The sequence below is a fragment of the Canis lupus genome, chromosome 17, assembly GCF_003254725.2.
Source record: "Canis lupus dingo isolate Sandy chromosome 17, ASM325472v2, whole genome shotgun sequence".
NCBI classification, from domain to species: Eukaryota; Metazoa; Chordata; class Mammalia; order Carnivora; family Canidae; genus Canis; species Canis lupus.
This window is the reverse complement of record NC_064259.1, coordinates 28,850,743-28,867,046: the sequence shown is the minus strand read 5'-3', so window position 1 is coordinate 28,867,046 and position 16,304 is coordinate 28,850,743.

Below are 16,304 nucleotides of genomic sequence, written 5' to 3'. Positions count from 1 at the left end.
CTTGCTTTCATTCTGCTGCCTCTTTATCCACATTCAACACTACAAGCAGAGTGATCCTTTCATTCTTTTACTTAAATTCCTTCAATGTCTTCCCATTTTTCTTGCACCAATGACCAATGTTCTTACCAGTTCCTTCATGATCTGGATCATCCTTCCAGCTTTACTGAATCACTTTCCCATGCCCCCTGCAGCCACATTGACTTCGTCCAGTTATTAGAACACACTAGGGTACCCCATCCCCAACACAGGGTTATTGCTATGCTGTTTCTTCTCCCCTTTTTTCTTCTAATTAACTGCCATTTACCATTGAAAATTAAGCTTAAGTGTTGTTTCCTCAGGGGAACCATTCCTGACCCTCCATTTTAGGTCAGATTTGTTTCTTAAGCACTCTCAAAGTTTCTTTCCTTGAGGGTACCTATCTCAGTTTGCAGTTATATATTAGCATGATTGTAAAGTTAATGTCTGTGTAACAGCGGTGTGTTTAATCAGTGTCCCAGCTTGAGGGAAAACCTCACTATGACTGCCCATGAATATGCTTCCCTTCCACACTTCAATTTCACTCTATTTCCAGGTTCTCACCTTGTATCTGATATGTGAGTGTGGACAAGAAAGGGGTTATCCTCACAAGGTGGTTGGAAGGGGACTAATCAAAGTTTTTAGATGGCCACAGGCACTGGGCTGCCAGTTCAGTGGGGACTCCTGTGTCATTTGGCTCTCTGGTGCTGGCAAAAGATGGTGCTTCACTTGCAAGTGAGATGGGCAGAATTTGGAGGGTAAACCCTTGCTCTTGGTCTGATCCCTTGGCCCCACATCCCTGACTTTCTCTCATCATGATTCCTCTCTGTCTTTCTTTCCTTGCCCCCACTCTCACCTAGTCCTAGAACTCTCCCTTGTAGGATGGACTTGGAGGAGTGGAATGCTAGAATACAGTACTTCCTCCTGGTCATCAATTGGCTAATCATAAAAAAATTTTTTTTTGCACCTCCATTTTAGCTTTTAAAACTGAAGTAAGAATTTGGCTATTTTAGACTCTAATCTTCTGTGATAATACTTCTTCTCTGAGGTGGTAGACATTGTGGTTAACTGCCCAAATGAAGAAGGATCACAGAGAAAAGGAACAGAGTAGGTAATAAGCATGTTGGCCATTACACAAAATGATTACCCAATCACATGTCTCTTCCCATCAAACTGTGGAAACAGAGATGATGTCTGTTCTCACCCAACATATCATCCGTACTTAATGCTGTGTCTGGTATGTATTAGGCATCCAGTACTTATTTGTTGAATGAATGAACAGGTAAATAATTGAACAAGGAGATAAATGAAGCAACAGGCAAGAGCCAACATGACTGATTTTGAAATGAAGGGCCTAGAAAGCAGGACCTGGCAGCCAAAAACAGAGCCTTGTAGCCTAGGGGAGAAAAGACGGATAACAAAATCAGAAAGACCAAGTCTACGGTGGATTAAGAAAAAATAATTTACCCAAGAAGCAAATGGTCTGTGGAGATAAGAAAATAGGTTACTCTAAAGTCAGAACAAAGGCCATACTAATTTTCTAGTAAAAGGGATGACTGAAAACTTAAGGTAGCTTTGAATAGAAAGCAAAAATTTAATCTATGGCCCCAATATTAATATTATTAGGTATTAATGATGTTTTAAAGTAATGAAGAATTGTTGAATTCCTGACATAACCGTACAAAGTACTTCATTCATATCATCACATTTAATGCTCACAATAAACCTGTGAGGTAGTATTTTTTATGCCAGTCTTACAGATAAAGAAACTGAAGCTTAAAGAGCATGATAACTTGCCCCAAAGGACACACTAATAAGTGGTAGAGGCAGGAATTAAATTTAGATCAAAGACACCCCAGAGGGTGGCTGGGTGGCTCAGTTGGTTAAGCATCAGCTTTTGGTACAGGTCAGGATCCCAGGGTCCGGGGATTGAGCCCCACATCAGGCTCCCTGCTCAGTGAGGAATCTGCTTTTCCTTCTCCATTTGCCTGCCACTCCCCACTGCTTGTTCTCTCTCTCTCTCTCTCTCTCTCTCTCTCTCAAATAAATGAATAAAATATTTTTAAAAAATACCCTAGAGTCAGAGTTTTAGCCCCGGTGCTTAATGACATTCATAAAATGCTTTACGGTTTTCAAAATGTTTTTTGACATATATTTATAGACACTATCCCAACAATAGTAGGCAGGGCAGACAGCATTAACCCCATCTTACAAATGTGCACCCTGAAGCTTTAAGAAGCAATAAGGTTTACCCGAGGTCATGGAATCAGAACTCATATGCAGGCCTCATCTTACTACTATACAGATTTCCTTCCAGAGAAGTTGGGCTAACAAGGTGACTTAGCAGCATAGGTTGTTCTAGAAAGAATAAAGACAAATGGTGCCTGTCTTACAACTTATTGAGAGTTTAAAACCTGAGCTACCATTGGTCAGGGGGATGAGGTGATAGTTAAAGATAATAAAATCTACATAACTTGACTTGAGTGATTCTGATATTACTTAATTGCTTATACTCTGGACCCTCAAATATATTACCTATATAAACTACTTTCTGTGCAGGTATGCCTGATTAGCTCTGCAATCCGGATGACTCATGAGAATGGCCCATCCGTCTATAGGGGCCGGCCTGACTCCCATGTTTATAGCATGTGAGGTTCACTCATCCCTTTTTCGCCAATGTTTATGAGAACACAAGTGCACACCCGATTAGGAAAGGCCGGTTAACTTCTATGTGTGGCCAGAATTGGGAGACACATGCAAAGTGAGCCCTGGTGGAGGATGGAGAGGTGAAGAGGTAGAAGGGGAGGTTGGTGACTGAATCACAAAACAGAGAAAGCAGATCATGGAGAATGAGGACCCAATGAGTCAGGCAGGAAGAGAGAAGTGGAAATGGAAACAAAGACAATACTCTTCTGGATTCCTAACGTATTTCCAGCTTCTGGTTCCATTTCAGTGTGGAGGCCTGATCGCTATCTTGACAAACTACTTGGAGTTGGGTTTGGTTTTTTGCATCCCAAAGTATTCCAAGTGAGGTGCCCTTTTTATTATTGTCGAAGGACTGAGGAATGGAAAGACTGGTGGACACCAAGGTCATCACAGGCCCAAAGAAGATGTTGCAGAGGCCACAACCAAAGTCACCACCTTGGAGTGATGGCCATTGGATATGTTGCATGAGGTAATGACGTGGGACTGCCAGGAATATAAAGAGATAAAGCACTGCAGGACTCATGTGGACAGTGAGGGCAGGAGGCCTGTGATTACCCACAAAACACATGAATATAATAAAAAGCAATCAATCATGCATCGTCTTCCTCTTCTGTTTTTCCTCCTTTGGCTACTAGGGCAGTGGGACCCACCTTTACCATGGCTTCATCCTGGACACTTTTCTGTATATTACAATTTTGATGAATCCAGATAACAGTGGAATACCAGGATGGGGGCTGGTGCTGTAACTTACATCTGTAGAGTGCCTACAGCTGACAAAGTGCTTTCGAATACATTATAATGCTGTAATTGATGGAGTACCTACTGTGTTCCGGGCGTCCCATCAGGGCTTTGGTCCATGAGAGTCCTGATTCCCACAATCACACCCAGAGGGAGGCATTCTCATCCTCAGCTTGCAAATCAAAAACTGGACTCACAGAACTGAAATGACCTACCTGCCTGTGAATACTCAGGAGCTGGGGTTTGAACCATCCTTTGGGGCTACAGTTTGTACTCTTTTTTTTTTTTTTTTTTTTTGCCATGTGATACTTTTCATTTCACTCCGTTCATCCATACTTTCAAAAAATTTACATGATTAGGTCAAAGTAACGGTGAGGAAAGTACTCAAAAATAAGTGAGAATTCTACAATAGAAGCATAGAACAACTCAGTGAAGTCAGGAGTGAAAGTATCAGATCAATTCCATTCAATTCTCTCTGGCAGAGGTGAGAAATGAGGCTCTCATCAATTTTAATTTAATTTAGTTATTTAACAAATTCAACAAATACTTATTGAATGCTTGTCTACTCTGAGCCAAGTATTGTATTAGACACTGCAGATAGAAGTTAAAAATACGTGGATACAATTTGTAGTCCTAATGGGCTCTTGTGCCAGCTGGGAGGCAGATTTATAACACAGTCTGTATAGAGGCACTGAGGGAGGCAGGATATTTACAGGGTGCAATAGGAACGTAAGTAAAGTGTGAATAAAATGTTTTTGTCGGGGGGAGTAATTTGGCAATGTGGAAGTTAACACAGAAGACATGATTGGGCTGGGATGTTGAGGATGAGAAAGAATTTGTTAGGTGGGCAAGAAGTTATTATCAGCATGAAAAAGATCACCACCTATGCTGTTTGTTTCAAGCGTCCATGTGAAGAGGAAGTTTGGAATTTTCAGAGCTGGTTTTTCTACTAGCATGTGAGTCTATTTTTTTCTTGAGATGAATCCTAGAAGCAGGAGTTGAGTATCAATAGAAGGTGCTTATTCTAACTCCTCTTATATAGAATTTACTGTTTTGAACTTAGCTTATGAAGCTCTTCCACATACAGAGGTGTGTGTGTATGGACTGTCTTTTTTTGGCTTTCCTTCCAACTACTATTGGAAGAGTAAGTACAGCAGCCATTGTGAGAATATACAATCTGATAAGGCCCCAATTATGTTTCTGATTATATTTATTATTTTCTTATCACTATTAATGAGTATTTCATTAGTAATTATCACATTATGTGCATTACTTATATATGTATTTGTTCATATGTTTAACTTCCATACCAGCTGTGTGTTCCTTGAAAATGCATTCTTTATTTTTTTGTGCAACTGTTGTTTAACAGTTGTTGTTTCCAGATGGAAATATATACCATCAATACACTTTATTAGAAATTTTAATTTGGTTGTGAAGTTTGCTAATCAGTAAATAAGTGGTCAATTAATATTTAACCATTTAAAAATAATTGCATAATTGGACTGAAATGCTCCATAAAATCTTTGTGAGGTTTTTTTTTTTTTTTTTTTTTTTTTTTTTGCATAATCTGAACATTGCTTGAAAGGAACCTTATGTAAACAGGAAAGTTGGTGGTGGTATAAAATACCTAGGACAACATGAACTTTGTGAATTCTTAAATACTCAGGTTTTCCAGATCAGTGAGAGCATCCAAGGCAATACTGAATTAATATGATATATTTTAATAAATGCATTAACTTGCTGACGAATTGGTGACGAAGAGCATGTGAATCGATTTGTCCATTTGCTCAACACATTAAAAAGCAAGCTACAACTGCATACAGATCATGCCTTGAGAAAGACAGGATGCTTTCAAAATGTGAGGGTTCTATGTGTCATGGTCAACATAGTCCCGGTGGGAACCATTCTCTGAAATGTTAATTGAAGTCTTTGGGATATTATTAGTTTTTAAAGTAGTTGATTTCCATAAAGTCTCAAGAAAATACTGAAATGCCTAATGTGAAAGCCACAGTAATGCTCAAAATGAATGGGTATCCCCTACTTTTTTTTTTTTATCCCCTACTTTTCCAGTTTGTTTTTGCCATTTTGCTTTTATGAAGGACCTACATTACAATAGCACCCATTTTTGTTAACTGTAAAAAGACTGAAGAGGATTTGTGCTTTCACTAGAAAAAGGCCAAAAGCAAAAATACCTTTCAGTGTTTTGCATGGAGCTCTAAAAGAGGCAGCATGCACCCTGGGCAGAGCAGTGAGGGCAAGCTCCTTCTCTGAGGGGTACACTCAGCATCTTAGCCTCAAGCTTCCACAGCTGTGAACTGTGTCTGTGAGCACCTGGGCTTTATCTTGATTTATTCTGTGCATCCATTAACAAGATGTGTCCTAAGTGATCAGAAAAGCCTAAGAAAGGTAATTTTTGAGTTTTGGGAATGCTCAAGAGTTTGCTGAATAAGTTAATTGCTAATTGGGAATTAGGAATTGCTTTTTGCTTTATGCTATTTCGGCTTATGAAAGGTTTCATATGAAACTCTACATTCAGGTAGAGGGGATAGGAAGGTAGGGGGATAGGGTGTGGGTGGTGGGTGGGGTGGGGACCTAAACAGTCTCTGTTAACTCAATTCACATAGAGTTTGAAACAAAAAAAAGGGACCAGGAAAACTATATATCTGTGATGTGGGATTGTAAATGAATAAACACTTTAACTGGCAAACATAGTTAAGACCTGAAGAGCCTTCATGGTCATCCCAGTCATTCTGTGAGCACTGAGCATGTCAGAAGGCTTTAGCTTCCTTTGGGAAGTGTGCCCAGGGAGAAAGCAATGCAGACAACATATTTGGATCTCGATGGGTTGTATTTCATTCCTCATGGCATTAACATCAACAAGAAGTGGTTGTTATAGCAATCCTGACTTAATATCTATCCACCTGCATTGACATTGTCAGTGGATGACACTGGATTAGTATTTTATATTTTTATCACTAACCTGGATAGGGCAATTATGAGCATTATCAAGTTTTCAGACAGCACCAAGATGGAAGGGCTTAACACCTCAAAGCTCACACACAGAGAGCACGGTATAATCTTTTGAGTCAAGAAGCTTGAGAGCCGTTCCAAATCCTCTTCAATGACCTGACAGTAGTCTGTGGCTTATCATTAAAATGAGAAAGTACAGGGTGCTACCTTCTGTAGGGCCCATTGAGTTGTAAGAATTACCTGGATGATGTTTTGTTCCAACTTAATAGCTTTGCACTAGGCAACACATAATATACAATAAAGCACCGTCAAAAACTCTGAAACTGGCCCCAGGATGTTGGCTGTGTGTGTTAGCAGGCCTATGAAAATCTCTCTAACACTATTCATTTCCTTCGTGATGCTTTGTCTTAATTAGTAATTATAAAGTTGCTCACTGAATGATTTATCAGCACTAGACCTGTGTCTTTTTTTTTTAAAGACTAGTATGTTCCCAATATCTAACATGTATTACGTGTTTTATAGTCTTTGAAGAATAAATGAACCAAATTTATATTTACTGATTTTTTTCCACAGAAGTCCAGAATTCATTTTCATCAAGAGCTCCAGTTTTAACCTGAGCTGTAACAGCCACTGAGTTCAGATGCATCTGGGCTCATCCCTTTGGAGAATGGGAAGCACACAGGAATCTGTATCTATTTCATTAAATTAATGTACGTGAGAGAAAGAGGAGTGAAAATATGGCCCCAAGGCTTCCTGTGTGGAGTACCACAATGAAAGAGGGGCAGGAGGTGAAGGATTTGTTTCCATGAGGGCACTGTGAGATATGATGTAAGACATAAATGTGTGAGAGACAATCCCCACTGCTCCCAGGACCATTCTGGTACCTCAAGGGTTGGCATCTTTGGGAGAGTATTGGTGTTACAGACATGAATCATGACGTACTACTCTCATGAGAAGAGCAGTACCCGTGCTAGAGGTGATGCAGTCAATAGAGTGGACAACAAGTGGAGGGCAGAGGAGAAGGAGAATGGGACAGAATGTTTATTTCACAGACTGGTTCCTGATCCTGAGAGATACCTTTGAGCATTTCCAGATACAAGTAAGGGAAGATTGGACCATTTTTAAGTTGATGGGGGATAAGAGCTGATGAGATGTGCATTATTTCTGATTCTATGATGTCATCTGTACCTGTAGTTCAAGAGGCCTGAAGCAGCTTTGTGTACAGTTCTGTCAGGAATTTTTTTAAGCTTTGCTAGTCTATTGGTTGACAATCTTTAGTTAATATGGCCAACTGACATATTTCACCGTATCTCATTGTCTTTCAAGCTTCTGTTCTGACAGAAATTCTGGGTTGGAGATTTCATGAATCACAGCAAATCCATGCCATATTCATCATATGGATGTTCTGATAGGAAAGTCAAATTCAAGGAGACTGGATATTCTAGGTGTGAACTGCTATCCTCACTGGGAAGCTCCAAGAGGGGAAGGTCTATATCTTAAACACTTTTGTGTCCTCACGACCTAGCACCATGTCTGGCCCAGAGGAGGTGCTCAGGAAATACATGCTGAACAATGTTTTATTTAACTTTATAACCCTGACAAGGTGGAGTACATGGAGTTGACTGTTCAAGAAAATCATTATTTTCATGGAAAAAGGGAAAGGAAAAGCAAGTGAGGATCCCAACAGATTCTATAGAGCAAGGTTTCTGAATCCTTTTTTTGCCCTTAATTTGTTTTCCTACCTCTCTGCTCTCTCCACTGTAACAACCACTACTCTGACCTGCTCCCACCTGTAGCCTTGAAGAAACCACACTACTTGTCAGCTGGGTTCATGAGGGCAGGTAATGTAGCCAGGGCAGGGAACATTCTGAAATGTGTTCAGTCTCTTTTTCCTCGAAGTGTCATTCCTCATATAAGAAATTGAATGGTGTGGAACCAGTTCACTGATATTTGTAGGCTAAACTTCCTGGCTAGGAGGCAGAAATGACATCTAACCACTGCTTCTTGCCCATCCTCTCTCAACATCTCCCTCCCTTAACATCATCCCAGCCTCTCTCCTGTCAACTTGATTCTTTCCTGAGAAACACCAAGTGTTTGGAACACCACACTTGGCCTAATTCTAATGGATGCTGTCACAGCCTTCTGTAATTAAGACAATAGTTGTTGGACAGAGTAAGGACTGAAATAACAATGCAAAACTCCTTAGGTTTCATTGGCCTACCTAAGCTTATGGTATCAGAACAAGAAATGTGGGGACCTCGGTGGCTCAGTGGTTGAGCGTCTGCCTTCGGCTTAGGTCGTGGGATCAAGTCCCACATCAGGCTCCCCACAGGGAGCCTGTTTCTCCCTTTGCCTATGTGTCTGCCTCTCTCTGTGTCTCTCATGAATAAATAAATTAAAAAAAAAAAGAAGAACAAGAAATGTGTCTATCTCCTAGCCTGATTGTAATGGCATCATGCTACCAACATGGTGGGTCAGTGGGAAGGACCATCTGGACTGTATGCTCCATAGAAATTTCCATAGAGGGGCAGCCCTGGTGGCACAGTGGTTTAGAGCCGCCTGCAGCCCAAGGCGTGATCCTGGAGACCCGGGATCGAGTCCCACATCAGGCTCCCTGCATGGGGCCTACTTCTTCCTCTGCCTGTGTCTCTGCCTCTCTCTCTCTCTCTCTCTCTGTCACTTATGAATAAATAAATAAAATCTTTAAAAAAAAAAAGAATTAAAAAAAAAGAAATTTCCATAGAAATGGAGCACACAGAGTAGTCCTTCTAGAAGCAACACACCACTAAGGGTTGGCTGGGACTCAGTGAATCAATCTTATTCTCCTCCCAGTAATGTTAGTACACAGGCAGTGGTGCCATCCCAAGCTACAGGTGTCACACTCTACTCCGAGCAGAGGCTTGGACAAAGATTGACTTTTTCCTTATCCTCAGTGTCATGATGTTTTGATTTAATTAAATGGAAAGTTCCCTGTTCCATTTAGTTCTATTTACATAAAACATTTCAAATAACAATACCATCATGTGATATTTTTCTTCATTAAAATATGTAAATAATCTGATTAATGCTTTTATCCAGTCAGTGCATATTTACTGAGTGCCTACAATGTGCCAGATCCTCTTCTAGGCCCTGGGAATATGCCAGTGAACAAGTCCTTAAGTAGTGCAGGCTTATTCTAGCAAAGTTAAGTTTCCACTGTTTTAGAGAAATATAGGCTCGAAGACAGCTCTTGATGTCTTAGTAGGGTTTTGGATTTGTTTTCTTATTGTTTACTGCTCCTGTAGAAACATGTACTCCACGACATCTTTGGCTTTGCCCTTTCCCTTCCTTTCCTTGCTTTGACTTTATTTTTTTCCTCCCTTCCTTCCTCCTTTCTTTCTTCCCTTTTGCTTTCTAGCTGTGGTAGTCGAAGTGGCATGAGCTCGTAAAGACAGTGACTGACAATTTAATAACGGAGAATGAAGGCCTTGGGATGTCAGTAGGAAATAGAAAAATAGGAAGCTAAAGGCACAAATGCATGGCCATCTAAAAAACAGCTCTGCGTGCCCTTGTTATGTGCTTATTCATTTATTTGTTTGTTTGTTTATTTAGGCAGTTTGGCGACCTACACATTGGGAAAGAATAGGGATAAACTTAACTGTATTAGCTACGTGATAAAGGTCTTAGTGATGCGGTGGCTGCCAAGTGGAAGGGACTCTTCCTTCCTGAGAGTCTCCTGTCTCAAACCTGCCCATCAATTAGCATCTGCAGACGCATGCCTCTTCCTTGACAGAGAGCTTGTTATCCGGGGAGATGATTGACAGCAAGCAGGCCCGACTTCATTTGTAGGAGGTGTTCCTTTTGTGTAGACCTCTCCTGAGGTGGAGGGGAGGGACACTGTCACAGTTTGTGGCATCCATTGGTTATGAGAAACCTCCAAGCCTTCTCTGACCACCACAGGTGATAGAATGCAAAATACATTCTCCTAATCCCTAGTTGCAATACCTCCTACCTTTCTCCGTGGAGTGCGGCTCTCCCTGCACTTGGACATTTAACCATCTTTGAAGTGCATCTGCAGAGCTGGCAATTGCTTTGCAGGAAGAGGAGCAGTAGCAGGAGTCTAGGCTGTGTGTTTGCCTCCTGGGGAAATGTGGCCTGTGGAGGAAAGCCGTCTGAGGTCTGAGGGCGGTGCTGCTCTGCAGCAGCTCTGTCTCCTCCTCTACCTGCAAGACCAGTGACAGATCTGCCCCTTCTATGCTGTTGTCACTGCTGACTTGAGTCTCTCAACCCCTGCAGCAGCCGCTGGCTCGGCTGAAGTGACACAGGTTTTGTGGGACATTAGTTGTGATTTTTTGTTAAGTTTATATTTCTTTTTTTAAAAGAATATATCTTATTTATTCATGAGAGACACACACACACACACACAGAGAGAGAGAGAGAGAGAGAGAGAGAGAGAGGCAGAGACACAGGCAGAGGGAGAAGCAGGCTCCATGCAGGGAGCCTGACGTGGGACCCGATCCCGGGTCTCCAGGATCAGACCCTGGGCTGAAGGCGGCGCTAAACCGCTGAGCCACCAGGGCTGCCCAAGTTTATATTTCTTGATGATCGTATGTCTCTTTGGTTGATGTCTTTCTGACCCCATATAGCTTAAATGCTACTTCAGGGCTGGAATTGTCTTCGTGTTTTCACATTTCAACCAATATGAACCAGGCAGGTTTAAGTGCCAGTCACAAGAGAAAGAAAATGAATGAATCAGTTCCCATCTTTTTTCCTCATTTGTTTACGCATTCATTTGTCTTTCCTTCAGTCAACAAGTATGTATTGAGCATCTACATGGTCCATTGTTGCAGGCTTAGGGATATACAGACAATATCTCCTGCTGTAACATTCTAGAAGGGGGACATAAACAATTAAAAAAAAACAAAGCACATGGTATGTCATATTGTGATAAGTGCTATGGAGAAAAAATCCTGCAGGAATGGGTGGTTGTGATTTATTTTTTATATTTTCATTTTTTTCATTAGAGAGAGAGTGTGTACACATACGAGAGAGACAGAGAGAGAGAGTGAGAGAGCACACAAGCAGGAGGAGAGCAGAGGGAGAAGCAGGCTCCCCAATGCTGAACAGGGAGCCCAGTGTAGGGCTTCATCCAGGACCTGAGATCATGACCAGAGCTGAAGGCAGACACTTAACCTACTGAGCCCTCTAGGCACCCCTGGGTGGTTGCAATTTTAAACAAAGAGATAGGGGAAGATGATTTCTAAGCTTGAAAATGAAAAACTATTTTCCCTTCTGCCTGGAATGCGTTGCGCCCAATCTCCATGGCAATTCATACCCTCCCTGCCCTATGAAACCCAGCCCCAACAGTTGTCATATTTATACTTATGCTAAAAAAATATTTAATGGTGTTCTGAAATTCCAGTTTAGCTGGGTGTTCTGTGTTTTATCTGGCTACCTTAGTACCCCATGCTTCCCTCAGGCTGGGAATATTCCATTCCTCTTATAAACCACCACACCACTCTCTCCTCTTAAAGCAATAGTGTCACATTTCTGTGGAGACATCTCCCCTCCCCTCCCTTTCCCTCCCTTCTCCTCTAAGCATATTGATGTCAGACCTGCCCTGATTCATCTCCCTATCTCTGCACTGTGGAGCTGAGAACCAGCTCTTAGTAAGCGTATGCATATTTATTTAATGGATGCACAGGGTGTTTATACGGACTCTGAGATGAGAACATTTCCTAAATAAGCAAGTTCTTTAAGGCCACAGCCTTTTACTGAAATCAGAATTCTCTGCCATCTAAAGCTTAAAGCTGTGTTTCCTAGAACATTCGATGGGCTCCTGAATGTCTCTCTCCAGTGCCAGCACTCTATTCTGTTGAGCATGGGCTACACTCGCTTAGTGCAGAGAGTTTAAGTTGCTCCTGTGCACGCTGGCATAGGTGCTCAGTGACAGGTATGCATTCATTTGGGAGAACTCCCAAAGCTATATATAACTAGGTACCCTGACATCCTGTGATTAATCCGAATCCGCAAAGTAGGATCCCTGAAGACTTTGATTTGGTTGGAATTAGAGAGTTCTTTAAGGACCACTTAGCCCAAACTTCTCCTGTTTCCCTCTATACTGTCTTCACTCAGTTATTCATCAGCTTGAAGGTGCCAAGCATTTCCATTACCACAAACCACTTGACTTCTACACGACTCCTTACAACTTTCAGCCCCTTCCCTCACATCTTCCCATTCTAGTCTTCCCAGGGTGCTGAGCCTTTTGAGGGCTGCCATGGGTGTCAAGGATGTCAGGCTTCCATCCTTGTTTCTTCTGCGAGTGTTCCTGGGGCAGTGTGTTCCTCTGCTCTGTGCTATCGATCCATCAGTAGTATGCTTACTTTCCATCTCATAAAAATTTGTTCAAAGTTAGCTTTTTCTGATGGCTTTCATCCCCCTGTTTCTTGCTGTATGTTTACACTTAAAAAAATCTTTTAGCTTTTTTTTTTTTTAAAGGATCCCCTGGAGGGAAAGGAATTAAGCATGCAAGTTTATTTTGCCAACTTGCAGAAGTCCTCAATGCAATTGGAAGAATTCCATGAGACACCCTTGTGCCCTAAAATGTTTCTTAAGCCAACCTGATCCTGCCATGCTATCCTCATTCCTGGGAGTAATGACAGTTTCTTTAGAAACCATTATGAATCATATTACATTCAGGGGTCTGCTGGAGTTCATTCAGCTGATTCTATGCATCTCTTTACAACTCTGCAATATCAGAGGCTTGAAACTGGCCATGGTGGGAGCATTTGCACCGTACAAAATGGCAAATGCCACAAACCTGGGCTCACTCTCCCAATCCCCCTTCTGGTGAGCTAGCTTACTAGCAGACATCTGAATATATTCTGTGGGAAGAGTGTTAGTGTGGGATGGAACCCTTTTCCAAGTAGTACTTGGGCACTCACTATACCTCAGCAGAGTTACTTTATCAGCCTAGCTAAGAATTCCCTGGAAAGTCAGGGAGTCGGGTCTGAGAGAATGTGGCAAGATTCAAGACAGGGAAGTTTCAACTGCAAAAATAAGTAAGTAAGTAAGTAAGTAAGTAAGTAAGTAAGTAAGTAAATAAAAGGCCCAGAGCACAGCAAATTGCAAGGGAGTTATTTGGAGGGTGCCCACATGAGGAGGTATTGCCAAATGGCAGCTGGAGAATGCCAAGGCAACTTCAAAATTAGCTGCAGGTTTTAGAGAATAACAAGGAAAGGAGATGCAGAAGCAGAAAGTTTGCTTTTTCTTTCTTTGAAGAGCTGACCTTGCTAGGGTGAATCATCTATTTCACCCCCTTTCTTCCCCCCAACAGGGACCTGACACATATGTTCCACTACCAGGAACAGCAGCAAGTGCAAACACCTGCTGGCATTGCTAATTACCGGATGCCCCCCAGGATGAGGGCATCAGTTGAACACCTGGGCAGAGGAAGCTGACTCCGTTAGACTCTGAGAATGTTGGCATAGTAGTTACTGTAGATACCTGGGTCATTAATCAGAGACATAGTGCTTTGTACCTGGGAAGCAGGACCAGAGAGAGTCTTTTACTTCCAATTAGCGGGTGTTTGTTACAAAAAGAACATAAACAGATTTCCTTAACTTTCCTGCTGTTGACATCTTGGAAGAGCCTGATGTGATCTCATTTGTATTTGGATAGAATTTGTTGCCTGAAACATTAATGAAAGGTATACTCACTGGGTTGCCTTCTCTATAAACGACCTTAGTATTTCTCAGTGATCAGCTTGTGCATCCATTTATTTTAAGCCTGGGCACTTTGATAATGTGGGCATCAGTGTAGAGGGTGTGAAAAGGCTCTGGAGAACACCATTTAACAATTTTCCTTTCTTTTGTACTATGCCTGACAAACTTTTCAGTGTTTCTAATTTATTGTTAGAGGAATGATATAGCATTTTTTTTTTTTTTTTTTAGTATTTTCTATGTGCCACTGTGCCAGGCACTATGTTAAGGGCTGCATAGAAGTAATCTCATTTAATTCTTATAACAACTCCATGAGGAAAGAAGTTCTGCTCACCTCCCCACCCCTAATATACAGGTGAGGAAGCTGAATCTGAGAAAGCTTAAGAGATTTGACTTAGGCCCTGCTTCTTCCCACCTATCTGGCCTGCTTATTCACTGTGGTGCTTTAGAAGTCACAGAGAGGCCAGCATGCAGAAGGGGGCCAGCTCCTGACCCTTACCTCAGGGTGGGGATATTTTGACCTTTCTCCAATTCTGACTGTTATATACTTCAGGTTCTTTAGTCTTTCAGTTGATTTGTGACCAGGACCTCCTCAGCCTTCCTGGGGCTGGGGGTCAGACATATGGCCTCGTGCTTTCAAGAAAGAGAACTAATGTTTAATGGCCTACCTTAAACACCTGCTATCACCACATACACAGGGATGATAGCAAGATCAGATCGGAATTTTGATGTGAAACAAAGTCACTGTTTTTCTGGTTCCATGCAAACATTTATTTATTGATGTTATTAATAAAGAACAGTTGGAAAAAAGGCAGGCAGGAACAAGGGGTCCCCCTAAGAGGACACTACTCTTTAAAGAATTTTATACTACCCTGGAGGGAGCCCTCCACCCTTTCATGTGTGATAGGTAGATGACAAAACCTGAATTGGGTGATGGGCACATGGAAGGCTAACCAGATTAAAACAGTCCTCCAACAAGCCCATAAAAACCCCTAGATCTAAATGCCAAATCTGCAACCCTCTTGGGTCCCCTCCCTCTTTGGGAGCTTTGTACTATAGCTCAATAAACTTTGCTGCCTACCATTCTGCTTTTGGTCTACCTCTTCATTCTTCGAAGCTGTGTGCCAAGAATGGCAGGCACCAAAGTAAAAGAAATCCTGAAACATTATGGTATGCTATGTCATAAATGTTAGTAATTTTCTATCTGTCTGTACTGCAGATACTTAAAGGGTTTTTGTGGTTATTTTAAAATAAAGAAAAATGAGAAAGTCTGTGTCTTCCATTCATGAATCTGAATATAATTTCCAATTTCAAGATAATGTAAAAGGAAGTATATTTCATCTAGGCAGCATGGCTAGGAAACAAAAAGCAACACAACAATCCTTTAAAACAATTAATCTTCTTCAAAGTAGTGTCTCTGTTGAAGACATAATCCAAAAGGAACCTTGGTCATTTATCTGCTGCCATTTGAGGTGATACTAGAGCTAAGATATCCTTGGAGCAAGTGCTAATCACACAACTTTTATTTAAACATTTAAAAATCAACAGCAAACTGTTATTTTGGGAAAAAATTGCGACTTCTTTTAAGCTTCTTTATATTCACTGGGGTTGAGGGATTCAAAATCAAGGTGGAGGAGCACAGAGAATTTTTCAGGCAGTGCAAATATTCTGTGTGATGCTATAATGCTGGAACCATGTCTTGATGCATTTGTCCAAACCCACAGAATGTATGACACCAGGGTGAATCTTATGGTCTCTGGGTGCTTATGATATGTCAATGAAAGTTGACATATAGTGACAAATGTCCCACCCTGGTGGGGGATGTTGATTGTTGAGGGGAGGGTGTGCTGTGCATGTGTAAGGATAGGGATATGTGGCAACTCTCTGTACCTTCCTCTCAATTTTACTGTGAACTTAAAATACTCTAAAAAAATAAAATCTTAAAAAAAAAACAAAAACAAAAACAAAGGGAGACCAATTGTACTGAATAGCACTTCCCCAAGGTAGGCTGAGAGCAGCTGCATCAGAATTACATGGGCTGCTTCTTCACCACACAGGTTTCTAGACCCCAACAAGGACTACTGAACCAGAATCTTTGTGTTTTGGACCCAGGAAGCTGAATTTTAAGAAAAATGTTCAGATGAGTTTCTTTCCCTCGCCACCCACCCCCACTGA